The 14,626-nt window shown below is 40.1% G+C and overlaps 1 protein-coding gene across 5 annotated transcripts in view; it reads left to right on the forward strand.

The window, feature by feature from the left end:
• Positions 1–14,626, forward strand: part of pard3bb (par-3 family cell polarity regulator beta b) — a 1,128,463-nt gene that overhangs the window by 768,089 nt on the left and 345,748 nt on the right. The window lies entirely within an intron of this gene.

The raw sequence follows: 14,626 nt of genomic DNA on the forward strand, positions 1-14,626 counted from the left end.
TTATGCCATGCTTTAGTCTTATATTTGTTGAATGTTGTTTTCTGTTGCATGTCTTGCCAAGATACCACAGCAAATCCCTTATGTACGTAAATGCTTATGGTGAATAGAGTTGATCCTTGATCCACACATAAAAAGGTAGTGAGTGGGCCATTATGTTACAGCTTTGCAAAATGTTGGTTATACTGCATTTGGAGTATTGCATACAGCTCTGGTCACCACACGATAGGAAAAGATGATTAAGCTAGAGAGGATGCAGAAAAGGTTAAAGGTTGTTACTTGGATTGGAGTTATCAAGAAATGCTGGGTCCATTTTCCCTGGAGTAAAGGTGGTTGAGAGGTGACATGATAGAGTTATATAAAATTATTAAGAGGCATAGATAAGGTAAATAACCAATTTCTGTTTTTCACGGCAGGATTTCTCAAACTAAATCTAAACAAGGCAGCATTGTGACATAGCAGTTGAAAGTAAAATTTATTATCAGAGTTCATGCGTCTCACCACATACAACCCTGAGATTCTTTTACTGCGGGCATACTTAGCAAACCTATAGAACTAACTGTGAACAGGATCAATAGACAGCTGATACAATTGTATTTCTATGCTATATTGACTGTCCTGTTGTACATACTATTTATTACAAATGACTATAAATTGCACATTCAGACAGAGGTGTAACGTAAAGATTTTTACTCCTCATGTATGTGAAGAATGTAAGAAATAAAGTCAATTTAATTCAATTCAAAACAGTGCAATTGGACAACAAACATGATCAATGGATAACAACACATAGACAACGCTGGAGGAACTCAGGAGGCCAGGCAGCATCTATGGAAAAGAGTACAGTTGACATTTTGGGTAACAGGAAGGGAATGAGGTTAAACAGCCAGTGCAGAGTATCCCTGTCGCCATTCCCCCTCAACAACAGGATGTTGGTGTAGGAGGGAGGGTATAAGATTTTTGGATCATTGGGTGCTCTCCCAGGGAAGGAGGAGCCTATACAGAGGGACAGTTTGGATATTGTTGGAGGGGAATGACCTACCAGAGGAAAGTCACAGTGGTCAGGTCTCTAGCACTGAGTCTGGCTCTGTGATTAGAAGGGAAGGGGGAAAAGATGCACCTGCGGTGAGAGGGGATTCATTAGTTAGAACAGACTAGAGGTTTTGTGGGCAAGAACGAGATTCCTGGATGGTATGTTGCCTCCTGGGGGGTCAGGAACCATGACATCTCAGATCAAGTCCTCGGCATTCTTAAGTGGGAGGGTGAACAGCCGGAGGTTGTGGTCCATGTAGATACAATCACATGGGTAGGACAAGTGACAAGGTTCTGCAAAGAGAGTTTAGGGAGTTAAGTGCTTAGTTAAAAAGCAGGACCTCCAAGGTTGTGATCTCAGGATTGCAACCTGTGAGGCCAGAACTAGGAAGATTATACAATTTAACATGTGGCTAAGGAGTTGGTGTAGGATGGAGGACATAAGATTTTTGGATCATTGGGCTCTGTTCCTGGGAATGTAGGGTCTGTAGAGAAGGGACTGTTTGCATCTGAACTGGAGGGGAACTAATATCCTATCAGGAAGGTTAATTAATGCTGCTTGGTGGGGTTTAAACTAGAGTTGCAGGGGGATGGGAACCAGAGTGCCAGAACAGTTAGTGGAGAAGTTGGAGTCAGATGTTAGTAAGATCTCAGACAAAGTCAGGAATCAGGAAGTTGAGCATGGTGCAACTAGTGTTCATATTTCAATGCAAGAAGTATCGTAGGAATTTTGGATGAGCTCAGGGCATGGATCAGCATCTGGAATTATGACCTTGTAGCCCTTAGTGAGACTTAGTTGCAGGAGGGCCAGGACTGGTAGCTCAATGTTCTGGGGTTCTGTTGTCTTAAACGTAACAAAGTGAAAGTGTTTAAAGGACGAAGGGTGTTGTTGAAAATGTCACGACAGTGGTCTGTTAGGACAGATTGGAGAACTCGTCTGATGAGGCGTTTTGGGTGGAACTGAATGATAAGAAAGGTATGACCACGTTAATGGGACTACTCAACAGTCCATGGGATTTAGAGGAACAAATTTGTAGAGCTCACAGACTTGCAAAAAACATAAGGTTTTTACAGTAGACATCGGCTTTGTAAAGCCAGAAGCTGGGAGTAGAGGGTTGCTTCTCTGACTGGAGTCCTGTAACCAGTGGTGTTCCACAGCGATCAGTGCTGGGTGCTTTGTTGTTTACCATATATATTAATCATCTGGATGATAATATGGTTAACATTCGTAGATGATCAAGTTTGCAGTAGTAGTGGACAGTGAGGAAGACTATCGTGGCTTGCAGAGAGATCTACATCAGCTGGAAAAATGGCAGATGGAATTTATTGCAGACAAGTGCAAGGTTTTGCCCTTTAGTAGGACCAACCAGGGTAGATCTTACATAGTGAATGGTAGGATACTGAGGAGTGTGGTAAAACAAAGGAATCTGGGAATACATATCCATGATTTGTTGAAAGTGGCACCACAGGTAGATAGGGCAGTAAAGAAAGCTTTTAGCATATTGGCCTTCATAAAACAATATATTGAGTACCGGAGATGGGATGTTATACTAAAGTTGTTTAAGATGCTGGTGTGGCCTAATCTGGAGAGCTATGTGCAGTTTTGGTCACCTACCTACAGGAAAGTGTATAGAGAAAATTTACAAGGATTTTGCTGTGTCTGGAGAACGTGAGTTATAAGGAAATGTTGAATAGGTTAGGACTATATTTTTTAGAACATAGAAGATTGAGAGGAGGTTTGATAGAGGTATACAAAATTATGAGCAGCATAGATAGGGTAAATGCAAGCAGGCTTTTTCCACTTACGTTGGGTGGGACTGTGATCAGAGGTCATGGGTTAAGGGTGAAAGGTGAGAAGTTTAAGGAGAACATGAGGGGAAATGTCTTCACTCAGAGGGCCATGAGAGTGTGGAATGAGCTGCCAGCAGAAGTGGTGCATGCGAGCTTGATTTCAACATTTAAGGGAAGTTTGGATAGGTACATGCGTAGTAGGGGTTTAGAGGTCTAAGGTCCTGGTGCAGGTTGATGGGAGTAGGCAGTCTAAATGGTTTCGGCAAGGACTAGATGGGCCAAAGGGCCTGCTTCTGTGCTGAACTTCTCCATGACTTTAAGACCTTCTAGCCAATACTCATTCACCTCCATCTGCCGCTTTATTCTGATGTCCTCCCCCTTCATTTCCAGTCCTGAAGAAGAGTCTCGGCTTCAAACATAGACTGTTTATTCATTTCCATAGATGCTGCCTGATCTGCTGAGTTCCTCCAGCATTTTGTGTGTGTTGCTCGGGATCTCCAGCACCTGCAGAATCTCTAATGTTTATAAATTAAAGTGGAGGCAAATAGAAGCTCCAAGTCACATTTTGCGAAGCCGTTGCCCAGTGTAAAGGAGATCACATCAAGTGCACCAAATGCTTTGTTCTAAACTGGATGAAGTACAAGTGGAATTACTGCTGAGTTTTAGCAATTCCTAACTATATTCAGTGTTCAGTCTGGCTTTCTTGCAAGCCTGTATTTATTTGCCATGCATAATTTTCCTGATGGTGGCTGGCAAACGAGGTCACTTCAGATCAATTTAAGAGTCAAACTCAGTGTTGCAAATCTGGAGTCGCGTATTTCCCAGACAAGTGTGAATGGCAAGTTTCTAAAGGACAGTAGTGAACCAAATGGATTTTGAAAACAATCTGATAGATGATTTTTATTACAACAATCTGGTCACAGTTACTTATAATGATTTTTCTTTAAATTCCAGATTTATTTAATTTACTTATCTTAAATATCACTATTGCCATGGTAGGAATTGAGCTCTTCTCTCTGGATTAATCATCCTGGCCTCTGGGTTACCCGTGCCTGCAAATTAATCACAATGCAATCATAACCTCCAGGACAGCTTTGGCACAGGTCAGGTGCTATCAAGTCAAACCTTTACAACTTTGACATAACAGGACTTTCTCCACAGCACTTCTAAAGTGCTTAATTAGCCATAAAGCACTTTTGATACATCTGTAAAATGTGAAAGGTACTATACACATGCATATTTTTCATTTGCCTAGAAAGCAAATTAATCTGCTGAAGTTGTGTATGCACATAGTGTTCGAAATTCAGATGCTGCCTTTTCATGTCACCTGCATTTCACTCATGCATTGGAATATCTGGCTTCCATCTTTTCACTTGCAGTTTGCTACTTGTTGCCTTGGGACTGCACAGTCCCCAGGCTCTGGAACTCCTGTCTCTAAAAAGCACCCGGCTCTTACTAATTACTGCCAAGATGACAAACATCCTCCTTGTATCTTTTATGTGGTTATACGTCATTCATTACTACCTAAATTGATTTATACTTATATTTCTTAAAAAAAAGTCTGGTTCACATATTAATCATATTACAACTCCAAACTGACAGTTACTATACTTTTAAGAGGAGACTCTTGGTTGTGAGGTAATGGACAGACTTGCAAACCAATCCATCTTGCATCCATGACACTAATGTTGAATTGCCTCTTCCAGCTGTAGGGGGTTACTATAGTGTAAACAGTTGCTGAAAATAAAAGCCAGAACTTAGCTAATGTTGGCATTGTTAGACCTGCTTTCTTTCCTAATATATCAGTTCTCAACTACTAAAAAATACTTCCCCTTTCACTTTGTAGCAGCTGCTTTATCACTCTGGGAGAGTGACAGCCAGAGACTGTTAGAATCATCTTTGATCCATGCTATATCCTGTTAAAAGGGTCTTTTTCACAGGAATTAGATACAGTATACTTTTATGTTTTTAGTGCAATGTAAAAGTTAGAGATATTGCAGAAATTGATGCAGAGGGTTGAGAGAATACAGAAGTCAGTTTGATTTTAAGAAATAAAGTAAGATGGGCAGGAGTATCAAGCAAGATGGGTAGAAGATGTATCTATAAGAGACCATTCTTCACTACGATCGTAAGAGTTACATTTGGCTTAGTTTTGGGTAGGGATAGATGAGGAGTTAGAGTCACAAATTAATCCTTTTTTTATTTACCCCACATTTTTATCAACTTACCCCAAAATCAACCACTCACCTTCATACAGGAGGCACCTACCAACCTGCCTGACTTTGTGAAGTGGGAGGAAACCACAGGAAACCCCTGCTGCTGTAGGGAGAAGACACAAATTCTGCACAAACAGGTCCCGAGATGAGAATTGAACCTGGCACTCTGGAGCTGTGGGGTGGTAATAGATAGGTCATTGTGCAGTAAAAATTCTCAAATGAGAAAGTTGTGATATGGCCAAGAGCTGTGTCTGGACTTAAGAAAGTGGACTAAGAACTGATATATGAAAGTTAATTGATGTTAGAGCAATGGCAGGCATTCAGGCAGGAGGAGATGAAGGTTCACAAACTGCATGTTTCTCATAGTGAGGAAATGCGATTCCCAAATTGTATCATGTGTTGTAGGTTAAAACTGAAAAGGAGAGCATTATTGTGCAGAGAAATTAGGGAAAAAATGGTTGAAAATGGAGAAGTAGCAAAAGGGGGTGACAAAAAAATGATAAATAAAATCAAGATAAACCTAAAAATGCACTCTATAATTTGGAAAAGTTTAAGACCTGTTCAAGGCCAAAACAAAAAGCTGTAGATAGGGGCAGGGAGGTGGGTAAGTTCTAAATGGTTCTAATGCAAAAATTACAGTTATAGTGTGAACAGCATGTTTCATGACTTATGTCATTGATAATCTGATTCTGAAATATTGAATGGGTTAAAGAGAAAATACTAATGGTTGGCTGAATAAAACTAGTTGAAATTTGTCTTGGCCTTTTCTGAGAAGCATTAAGGTAAATAACACAGATTCTGACCATCACTTTCCGAAGCTTTGGGTGGATAACCGAAGGGCTGGTAATATAGTTTTATTGTTTAAAAGATACCAGTCTCCTTAACTAATAAGTGGTGTTTAAATTGTCGGAAAAATTGAGGGGCTAATGAATTATTTCACAAAAGCCTGTATAATTCAGTTCAATTGGTAGAGCTCCATTAAGGGGAGGTTATGAAAGGCTAACTTGATTGAAGTCTTAAAGTAGTAATAAAGAGATTCAGTGACTCAATGACGAATTGTGAATTTGAAAAAGATTACAGCAAAACTCAAAAAAAATTTGCATTCTTTGGACTTCAGAGGTGCCAGATTATCAAATTTTCTGGACTATTTAATGTTGTTGAAGCACCACAACACATTTTTAATCCAACATTTTAAAAAAATTGTTCCACAGGTTATCCTATGAATCTGTAAATTTAAAGGCAGTGCAGGAATCAAGACATTGATCAATTTAAAGAAAATAAGAGCTCCAGTAAGCTGAATGGGAGTGTGGAAACTGAGCTGCAGTGAGTTAGAAGGGACTGCAGGAAATATTACCTTCAAACCAAATGCTAAACCAACAGGATTCCCAGTCAGATAGCAGATTGTCAGAACTTTTCTGGACATGAATTTCAGCAAGCGCTCTAATGAGGTTCCACGTGACCAACTGATCCGTAATATCTTCCGTAACCAAAGGGAAGTAGCAAGTTGAGTCCATGATTGGTAGGATGGTCAAGGCGGAAGTCCTAATCACTGTATCAGCACGGCTGCAGCTGGGATTAAATTGGATAGATTCTTATTACCTCCATGTGGCTTTAAATCTCAATGGTCCTTTGCGAAGTGCATTACATATTTTGTACAGACAAGGATTATTGGGTGCAGTCTTCCTTTAATTCTGTTGTGTTTCTTGGATTAACTGAGCATGCCAGCAAGAAAATGAATCTCAGGATTGTGTATGATGTCCTATATGTACTTTGATAATAAATTTACTTTGAACTATGTGGATCTTTGGGTGTCTTTAAGTTTGAAAAGTGCAGTTTGTATTGACAAATCTGGAGGCTGGGAAGACCTAACTGAGAGTTCGCACAGCAAATCTGCTGAGGTGCGTCAAAATTGGAGGCTTTTGTGGAGCTGAAGGAAGGATTTTGTATTGATGAGAAAAATACGAGTCCAAGATTCTGCTTGGGGAAATCCTACATGACAGCAACGTTACAAATTCAATTATGGGCAATGAAGGCCAGGGAACAGAATTAACGATGGAGATGACAGACACTGCAGACATGAATTTTATTGGACTCCAGACCCTATGCACCCATACAAACACAAACCTGAACCAGGTAGTAATGACTTACCTAACTATCACCCTGGATTCAAGCAGTGAGATCCATGCCTAAAGCAGTGTTGCATCTCAGACACATACCCCTGCTTTCAGTAGGAAGCCATCCCTTCCCAAAAAAAAGACAAAGGAGCATCACGCCAAATCCATTCAGTAACAATGTAAACTGTTTAATTTTATTTTAATCACAATGAAATTTTAAAACTGTATAACAGAAATTAGGACACTAAACATAAATAATTCAAAACATTAAACTGGAATAAAATACTTTTTCGCAAATTATTGGCTCCTGATTTGCAAGCCAATAAATTCAGTGTTGCTCTGGGCTGCCATTGCATTAGAGATGTAGTTCTCTGTCATGATTGATTCCGGCACTAGGGTACGCTGACGACTCTGACTGCATGTTCCACAGTAAGTCTCAGATTTCCACGTTCATCAGCTCATGGGTGTAGCTCTGAGACTTAACAAAAACCATCAATTCCAACTGAAGAGTTCTGTTTCTCAGTTTCAGCCTTCTGAATATTTATTCAGAGAAAATTTCTCTTCATTGCTTGTTCAATAATCGGACAATATAGAGGTTAAAAAAGGTGTTCTAATAATTATGGTGATATTAGAAGATATAGTGATGAGATGAAGCTGGCTGTCAATAACTTATTCATGGCAGCTGACAACATGTTCATGGATTATGTTGAATAGGGGCTGAATTAAATAATATTAAGCATTCAGGGATGGTTTTTTGAGAAGGCTTCAGAGGTGTGAGGTGAAAAAGCATTGTCGGTGATTTTAGCTAGGTAAGATTGGAAGGAGGCAGAAGCAGTCCCACCTACCAGGACCATCAAGGACAATACACACAGTGGCCAGTTAACTAGGAACCTCCCGTACCCAATAAAGTGGCCACTAAGTGTATGTTCGTCATCTTCTGCTGCTGTAACTCTTCAAGATTCGACATGTTGTGAATTCAGAAGTGTTCTTCTGCACACCAACTGTTGGAATACATGGTTATTTGAGTTACTGTCACCTTCCTGTCTGCTTGACTAGGTCTGGCCATTCCCCCCCCCCCCACCTGTCTCATTAACAAAGTATTTTCACTCGCAGAGCTGCCGCTCACTGGATGTTTTTTCTGTGTTTTTCACGCCATTCTCTGTAAACTTGAGAGACTGTCGTACAGAAAACCCCAGGAGATCAGCAGTTTCTGAGATACTCAAACCACACTTGCCTGGCACCAACAATCATTCCATGGTCAAAATCACTTAGATCACATTTCTCCTCCATTCTGATGTCTGGTCTGTACAACAAATGAACCTCTTGACCATGGGTGTGTGCATTGAGTTGCTGCCACATGACTGGCTGATGAGATATTTGAATTAGTGAGCAAGTGTACCACATAAAATGGCCATTGAGTGTATTACAGAGGGATGAGATAATCAGCTATGCCAAGGACAGTGGTTATGTACCCTTCTTGACTTGGTCAGAGTCATTTCATTACCAGGTAATGGTGGAAACCAAAGGAGAGTTTGAGATGGGTCCAGATTTGCATGGGCAGATCCTTCCCATCCTGACCAAGCACTTGCTGGAGTAACACGTGGCAAATGAGGATGTTCTAATCATGGATTAGTGTGCCTCTCAGTTTGAACTTACAAACTTCTGGCGCACTGGACTAGCCTCTCATCTTATTTTGGTTCTTGTAAGACTAGATGCAGTTCAAGATTAAATCTAGTGGTGGTCTGGATTTGTGCCGTGAATGAGAAGGAAGGACACTGGTTATTTATTATTGCCGTGAGTGCAGAAGTGGTGACTTGTAATTATTTCAGCAATGGGTTTACCTTGATCAATGATTGTTAGAATCAGATGCTGTGAAAGGGTCATCAAAATTGACATCTGTGACTACATTCTTCTCAAAGCCACATTCATTGGAAAGAAGGTCAAGTTTTTTGGGGGGGATCTGCTGCTTTTTTTCACTGTTACTACATCACTTGCATGGCTGTTCAGAATTAAGTGATTTATGTATTCATGTTCATAGAAAAACAGTCTGTGAAGCTTCACTGCTGTGAGATCAATATTGGCTATTTTGAATAAATAGTTCAATCAGCATTTACTGTTTGAATCTCATGTTAAATTTCTATTTTCTCCAAACATAGAATGAATATAAGGTATCAGGCCTGTTTCTTTAGAGCACTTACTTGTGTGAAAATGACGTTTTTTGTTGGCCAGTTAAAATGTGATGATTGAAACTGCTGATTAGCTCTGTCTTTGAATATTCAGTGGCCTTGCTTTGAAAGAATTGAAAATGCGCATTAATTTTATTCAACAGTAAAAAATGCCAGTTCTTATAAACAAAACTTATAAGAAATGTTCCCTGTTTTACGTCTGTTCATTCAATTAATTCAGCTTTGGTTGTAGTTCTGAGCAGTGTTGAATTTGTTACAGAAAGCAGATGGTAAAGTGTGATATATTTGCATCATGGGAAGATTATAAATATAATACCATATATGTGTCTGTTTTTTTAATATTTAGTGAGTGTCCCATTTGAGTTTAGTGATGGGAAATGAAATACTATGTGGAGCTGTGCCAAGATGTTTGTTTCTCTTTGTGACTGTAATGTTGTTCATCTGTTTAAAAAAAGGAGGCATTGTAAATAAATTATCGTTCTTTAGCCTCATGGCTGCATGAATGATCTGTGTTCTTCAGTGTACAGTGTGAAGTCAGACACCATATTCAATTGTTAGGCAGTGCATGGGTCAATAATAGTAAACAGTAGTGACCGGAAGAGCCAGGGTTCTCTCTTCACAAATAACATTACTTAAAGGTAACTGGTTAAAAAGCAATGAAGAATTGAGGAGCTTTTTCCTCACATAATGACCTACAATTTCAGTTGCAATCGTAGAAGGATTGTGGGGGCTGATACTACAATAATTATCAAGGGGAACTTTGATGTGTGCTGAAAAATTTAGGGGAAAGAATAAAGCATGAGTTGGCTCCTTCAATATTATGCTTCGTCATTTGACAAACTCCTGACTCCATGATACTCACAGGTACACATCTTGAATCGTTCTACAGCCTTTGAGTATCCCCTTCAAACACATTTTCAAAGGGTCTCCCCTGAGTGTAAGAGGAGAAAAATATATAACATGTAACAACAGGAATGCACAGTTGTTGATGTCATTATTGTCATCTACCACATATTGCTGTGTTTGCAAACATTGCAAATAGAGGTCTGGCTGGAGAGATTTTTGGCTACCTTTTACCTCACTGAAAATTGCATAGGCGTTGACAAATCTGCAGAAAAGAATTTTGTTAATGGCCAATGTAATATACAGCAACTGCGTGAAGTTGAGACTTCGGGCTTCACAATATCATCTGCTTGAGCATATGCACTGTATTCAATTAACCAATCTTGCCACCGAGGTTGTTGATAGTCCTTCAGCTCTGTAATGTGAGTCATCTACTGACACTTCCAACTATGTTCCATGTTTGTCGAAACGTAGTGTGAAAGATGGTGCTCATTTTAAACACAGCAGAGCGATTGCCTTTTACCTAATCCAAATCATCTCCTACATGGGTAATTTTATTAAAACTCAGCGCAAGAACGCTGAAGGTAACATGCAGATAGCAATTGAATATCGCATTTACAATTGTTATACTGCAGATTGAATGATTCTAACAGATTTTCCATTGTGTTGTTTCGAAGCAAAGCACAGGACAAGCTGTTCCTTATCATTAAGCATTTTTTCCTGATTGTGTCTCTTTGAAATACTATCACTCATGAGCCTGCATTAAAGTGTTATATGCTGTGTAATACAGAATTACTGGTGTACCTAAAATAAAAGTGGCACTTTTTTAGGTACACCAGTACATCTGCTCGATAATGCAAGTATCTAATCAGCCAGTCACGTAGCAGCAACTCAGTGTATAAAATCATGCAGATTTGGTCAAAGAGTTTCAGTTGATAATTCAGACCAAACATCAGAATGGGGAAGAAATATGATTTAAGTCATTTTGACTGAGGAGTGATTATTGGGGTTTTGATATCTCAGAAACTGCTGATCTCCTGGGATTTTCACGCACAAAAGTCTCTAGAGTTTACTGAGAATGGTGTAAGAAACAAAAAACATCCAGTGAGTGGCAATTCTGTGAGCAAAAGTATCTTGTTACTGTGAGAGGTCGGAGGAGAATGGCCAGACTGGTTCAAGCTGACAAGAAGGCAACAGTAACTCAAATAATTACATGTTAACAGCGGTATAAAGAAGAGCATCTCTGAATGCACACCACGTTGAACCTTGAAGTGGATGGGCTACCTCAGCAGACACACACTCAGTGGACACTTTATTAGGTACACTCCCTGCATCTAATAAAGTGGCCACCCAGTACATCCAAGAACTGGACAGAACTTTGCTTCATTTCTGAGACAGGGTTCACATTTTAAATGGGCTTTAGTAGATTGCCAATTAATGTATTCACCAATGCTGCTCCTTTAGAATTGCCTGTGTATTGCAGAGTGACAGAAGTTTGTGGCATAGGAAAAGGTCACTTAACCTGTTGAATCCATAGCGGCTCGGTAAGAGCAATCAATTTGTCCCAAAACCACGCTGTCCGCCTCATAACTCTGTAGTTCCTTCTCTTTCGGAAGTCAATGCAACACTCCTCTAAACACTATTATTGCATCTGCCTATGACCTACCAATGTTCCGGAAGTTAACCAGTTGTGATATTGCTAAGGTTTCCTTGGACCACTGTTGCCAATCAGTTTCATTCTGTGCCCTCTCAGGCAATGGGAACTATCTGTCATAATTTTCAATCTCTTATCAGATTCCCCTCGGCCTTCTCCGTTCTACAAGAGAACCTTGGCATCATTAGTCTATCTACTTAACAAAGGTACCTCATCCCTGAAAGCATTCTGGTCAACCTCTTTTGTCACTGTTCTAAGACCTTTACATCTTGGTTGTATCGAAACTGGTGGATTAAGGAACAGAATTTCCATTTTACAAGCTGCATTGGTTATAGTGCAATCTGCACCCTGTTCTACAATGTAATGCATTGTTTCTTAGGAATGTGACTATTGCATTATAAGATAACTACCTGTATGCCAGTGTAGATGAAACAGTGTCTTATAAGAAATTCTCGTGAGGTCCTTGTTCTTGTACTTTATGGTTCTTCTTATCAAGCCAATATCTTCTATGCTTTTATAAACAGTTTTTCAGTTTACTACCAATGAACTCTGCACATACATCCCCCAGTCTCTGTGTTCTCATAGGAATTGTGTCTTCACTTCATACTGCTTTCTCATTCATCCTACCTAATGTAACACTTCACATTTCTTGGCATTAAATTTCATGGTCACAAATTGTAAAAACGTAGAAATTTCAATGGTGGACTCATTAGAAGTTTATATTAGAGTTAATTAATATACTGATCCACTAAATGTCCCTAAGGTCCTTGATCTGCCTTCCTCTATCAAGGTGACAGTAAGGACACTGTGAAATAATAAGCTTAATAATCCTGAACCAAAATTCACATCAAAGCTGTGTTATAACTCTCAAAAATGTATTGTAACTTAATGCAAAAAAAGAATCCTCTGCCAAGGTCAAATTGTTAATGATTCCTGGGCTCACCAGTTAAATGAGCTCTGCATTGTGGCATGGACCAGAAAATAGGAAGCTTTTCCAGATCATTTCCAGAGAAGTGCTGAGTTAGTTGGTTTCAGTCATGGCCGATAGTGGCATCGATGCCAATGATTTTTTTTGTTTATGCACGATAGTTCCTTCCACAAATTGATGTCCAATGAGTCCTAAGAGATAATTCTCAGGAGCCTAAAGAAATTCAGCATGTCCCCTTTGGCCTTCACCAACTTTTATTGATACTCCAGAAAATGCACCCTCTCCAGATGCATCGTGGCTTGGTCTGGCAACAGCCCAGCCTGAGACTACAAGAAACTGCAGAAAGCTATAGACAGAGGTCAGCACATCACTGAAATCAGCTTCCCCTACAGGGACTCTGTCTACTCTTCCTGTTGCCTGGTAAAGCAGCCAACATGATCAAAGACCCCATCCTACTTGGACACTTTCTCTTCTCACCCATCCCATCAGACTGAAGTATAAAACCCAGAAATAAAAACACAAAATGCCAGCCTGAAACGTGGTCACTACCTCCTCCCATAGATGCTGTCTAGCCTGCTGAGTTCTGTGTTTTTATTTATTTCCAGCATCTGCAGATTCTCTCATGTTGCCTATAAAACCCTGAAGCATGTTCCATCAAGTTCAAGGACAATTTCTATCCTGCTATTATAAGATCTCTTAAACAATAGGATGGATTCTTGACCTCACAATCTACCTTGTTATGGCCTTGCACTTTATTGTCTATCTGCCATCACTGCACTTGCTCTGTAAATAGAACACTTTATTGTGTTATTTTCTCCTCTTTGCTATCTCACTAAGGTGATATAATGAAATGATCTGTATGGATGGCTTGCAAAACATAGTTTTTTTACTGTACCTCTGTACAAGTGACAATTAGAAACCAGCTTACCAATTATATACATCTCAGACGATGATGGAAATACTCGTATTGATTAAAGTGATACAGTTTTAATTTTTATTCTAGACTCAAAGGTTGTGGGGATCAGACAGAAAAGAACACACTGCATTTGCTTCTGAGTTCCCAGGTTATGGATTAATTACTGTCCCTGGCTTCTATCTTGCAAACTTAAAGCAGCACAGTTAATGGTAACTTCCAGTCAAGATGGCGCCAAGCTGTGATATGCTATGAGGTTGTGGATCAGATTTAGTTTTTTTAGATATAGGTACACAGGGATCATTTTGGGAACAGCAGGGGAAGTTAGGAGCCAGGTTAGGGTTTAGGGACAGGGATGAGAGGGATTTAGAGCTCAGGGGCAGTAAAAGAAGACTCAGGGGTAGGAATTGGTAGTCAGAGTCTTGGTTGAGCACTCCATGGTTGAAGACCAGTGACCCCTGGGGATCAGGTCAACAGGCATTGAGGGCAAAGACAGTGATCTCCATGTTTGGCAGGCCCTGAGGACAGGAGTTGGTGACATCCCCCAGGTTGCCAAGTCCCGAGTGCTGAAGTCAGAAGTCTATGCAGGCAGGAGGCAGGAGGCCCAGTGATTCCCCCCAGGCTGACAAACTCATAGTCAAGAGGTCTGTTCATGACTGGAGTTCATGGCCCAGCATCAAAGTCTCATGACTGGTGAATGCTGAGGTTGAAGTGGGAGATTGGAGTCCAGGGACCAGCAAGTCCAAAGGTTGAAATTTGATGGTCAAAGGCCAAAGTCAGCAAGTCCAGAGGTCAAAGCCCCTGGGTCAGCGTCTCTGGATGTCAGCGTACCGATGTCTGAGAATCAAGGGCCAAGGACTGGAAGTCAGAGGTCTGGTGGGGTTAGAGGTCTATCTGTATGTGTGAGTGGGTGTGAAGGAAATTTGTTTTACTGTTATGTTGTTTTATTGTT

This window comes from Hypanus sabinus, chromosome 4 (genome assembly GCF_030144855.1).
Source record: "Hypanus sabinus isolate sHypSab1 chromosome 4, sHypSab1.hap1, whole genome shotgun sequence".
NCBI lineage: Eukaryota > Metazoa > Chordata > Chondrichthyes > Myliobatiformes > Dasyatidae > Hypanus > Hypanus sabinus.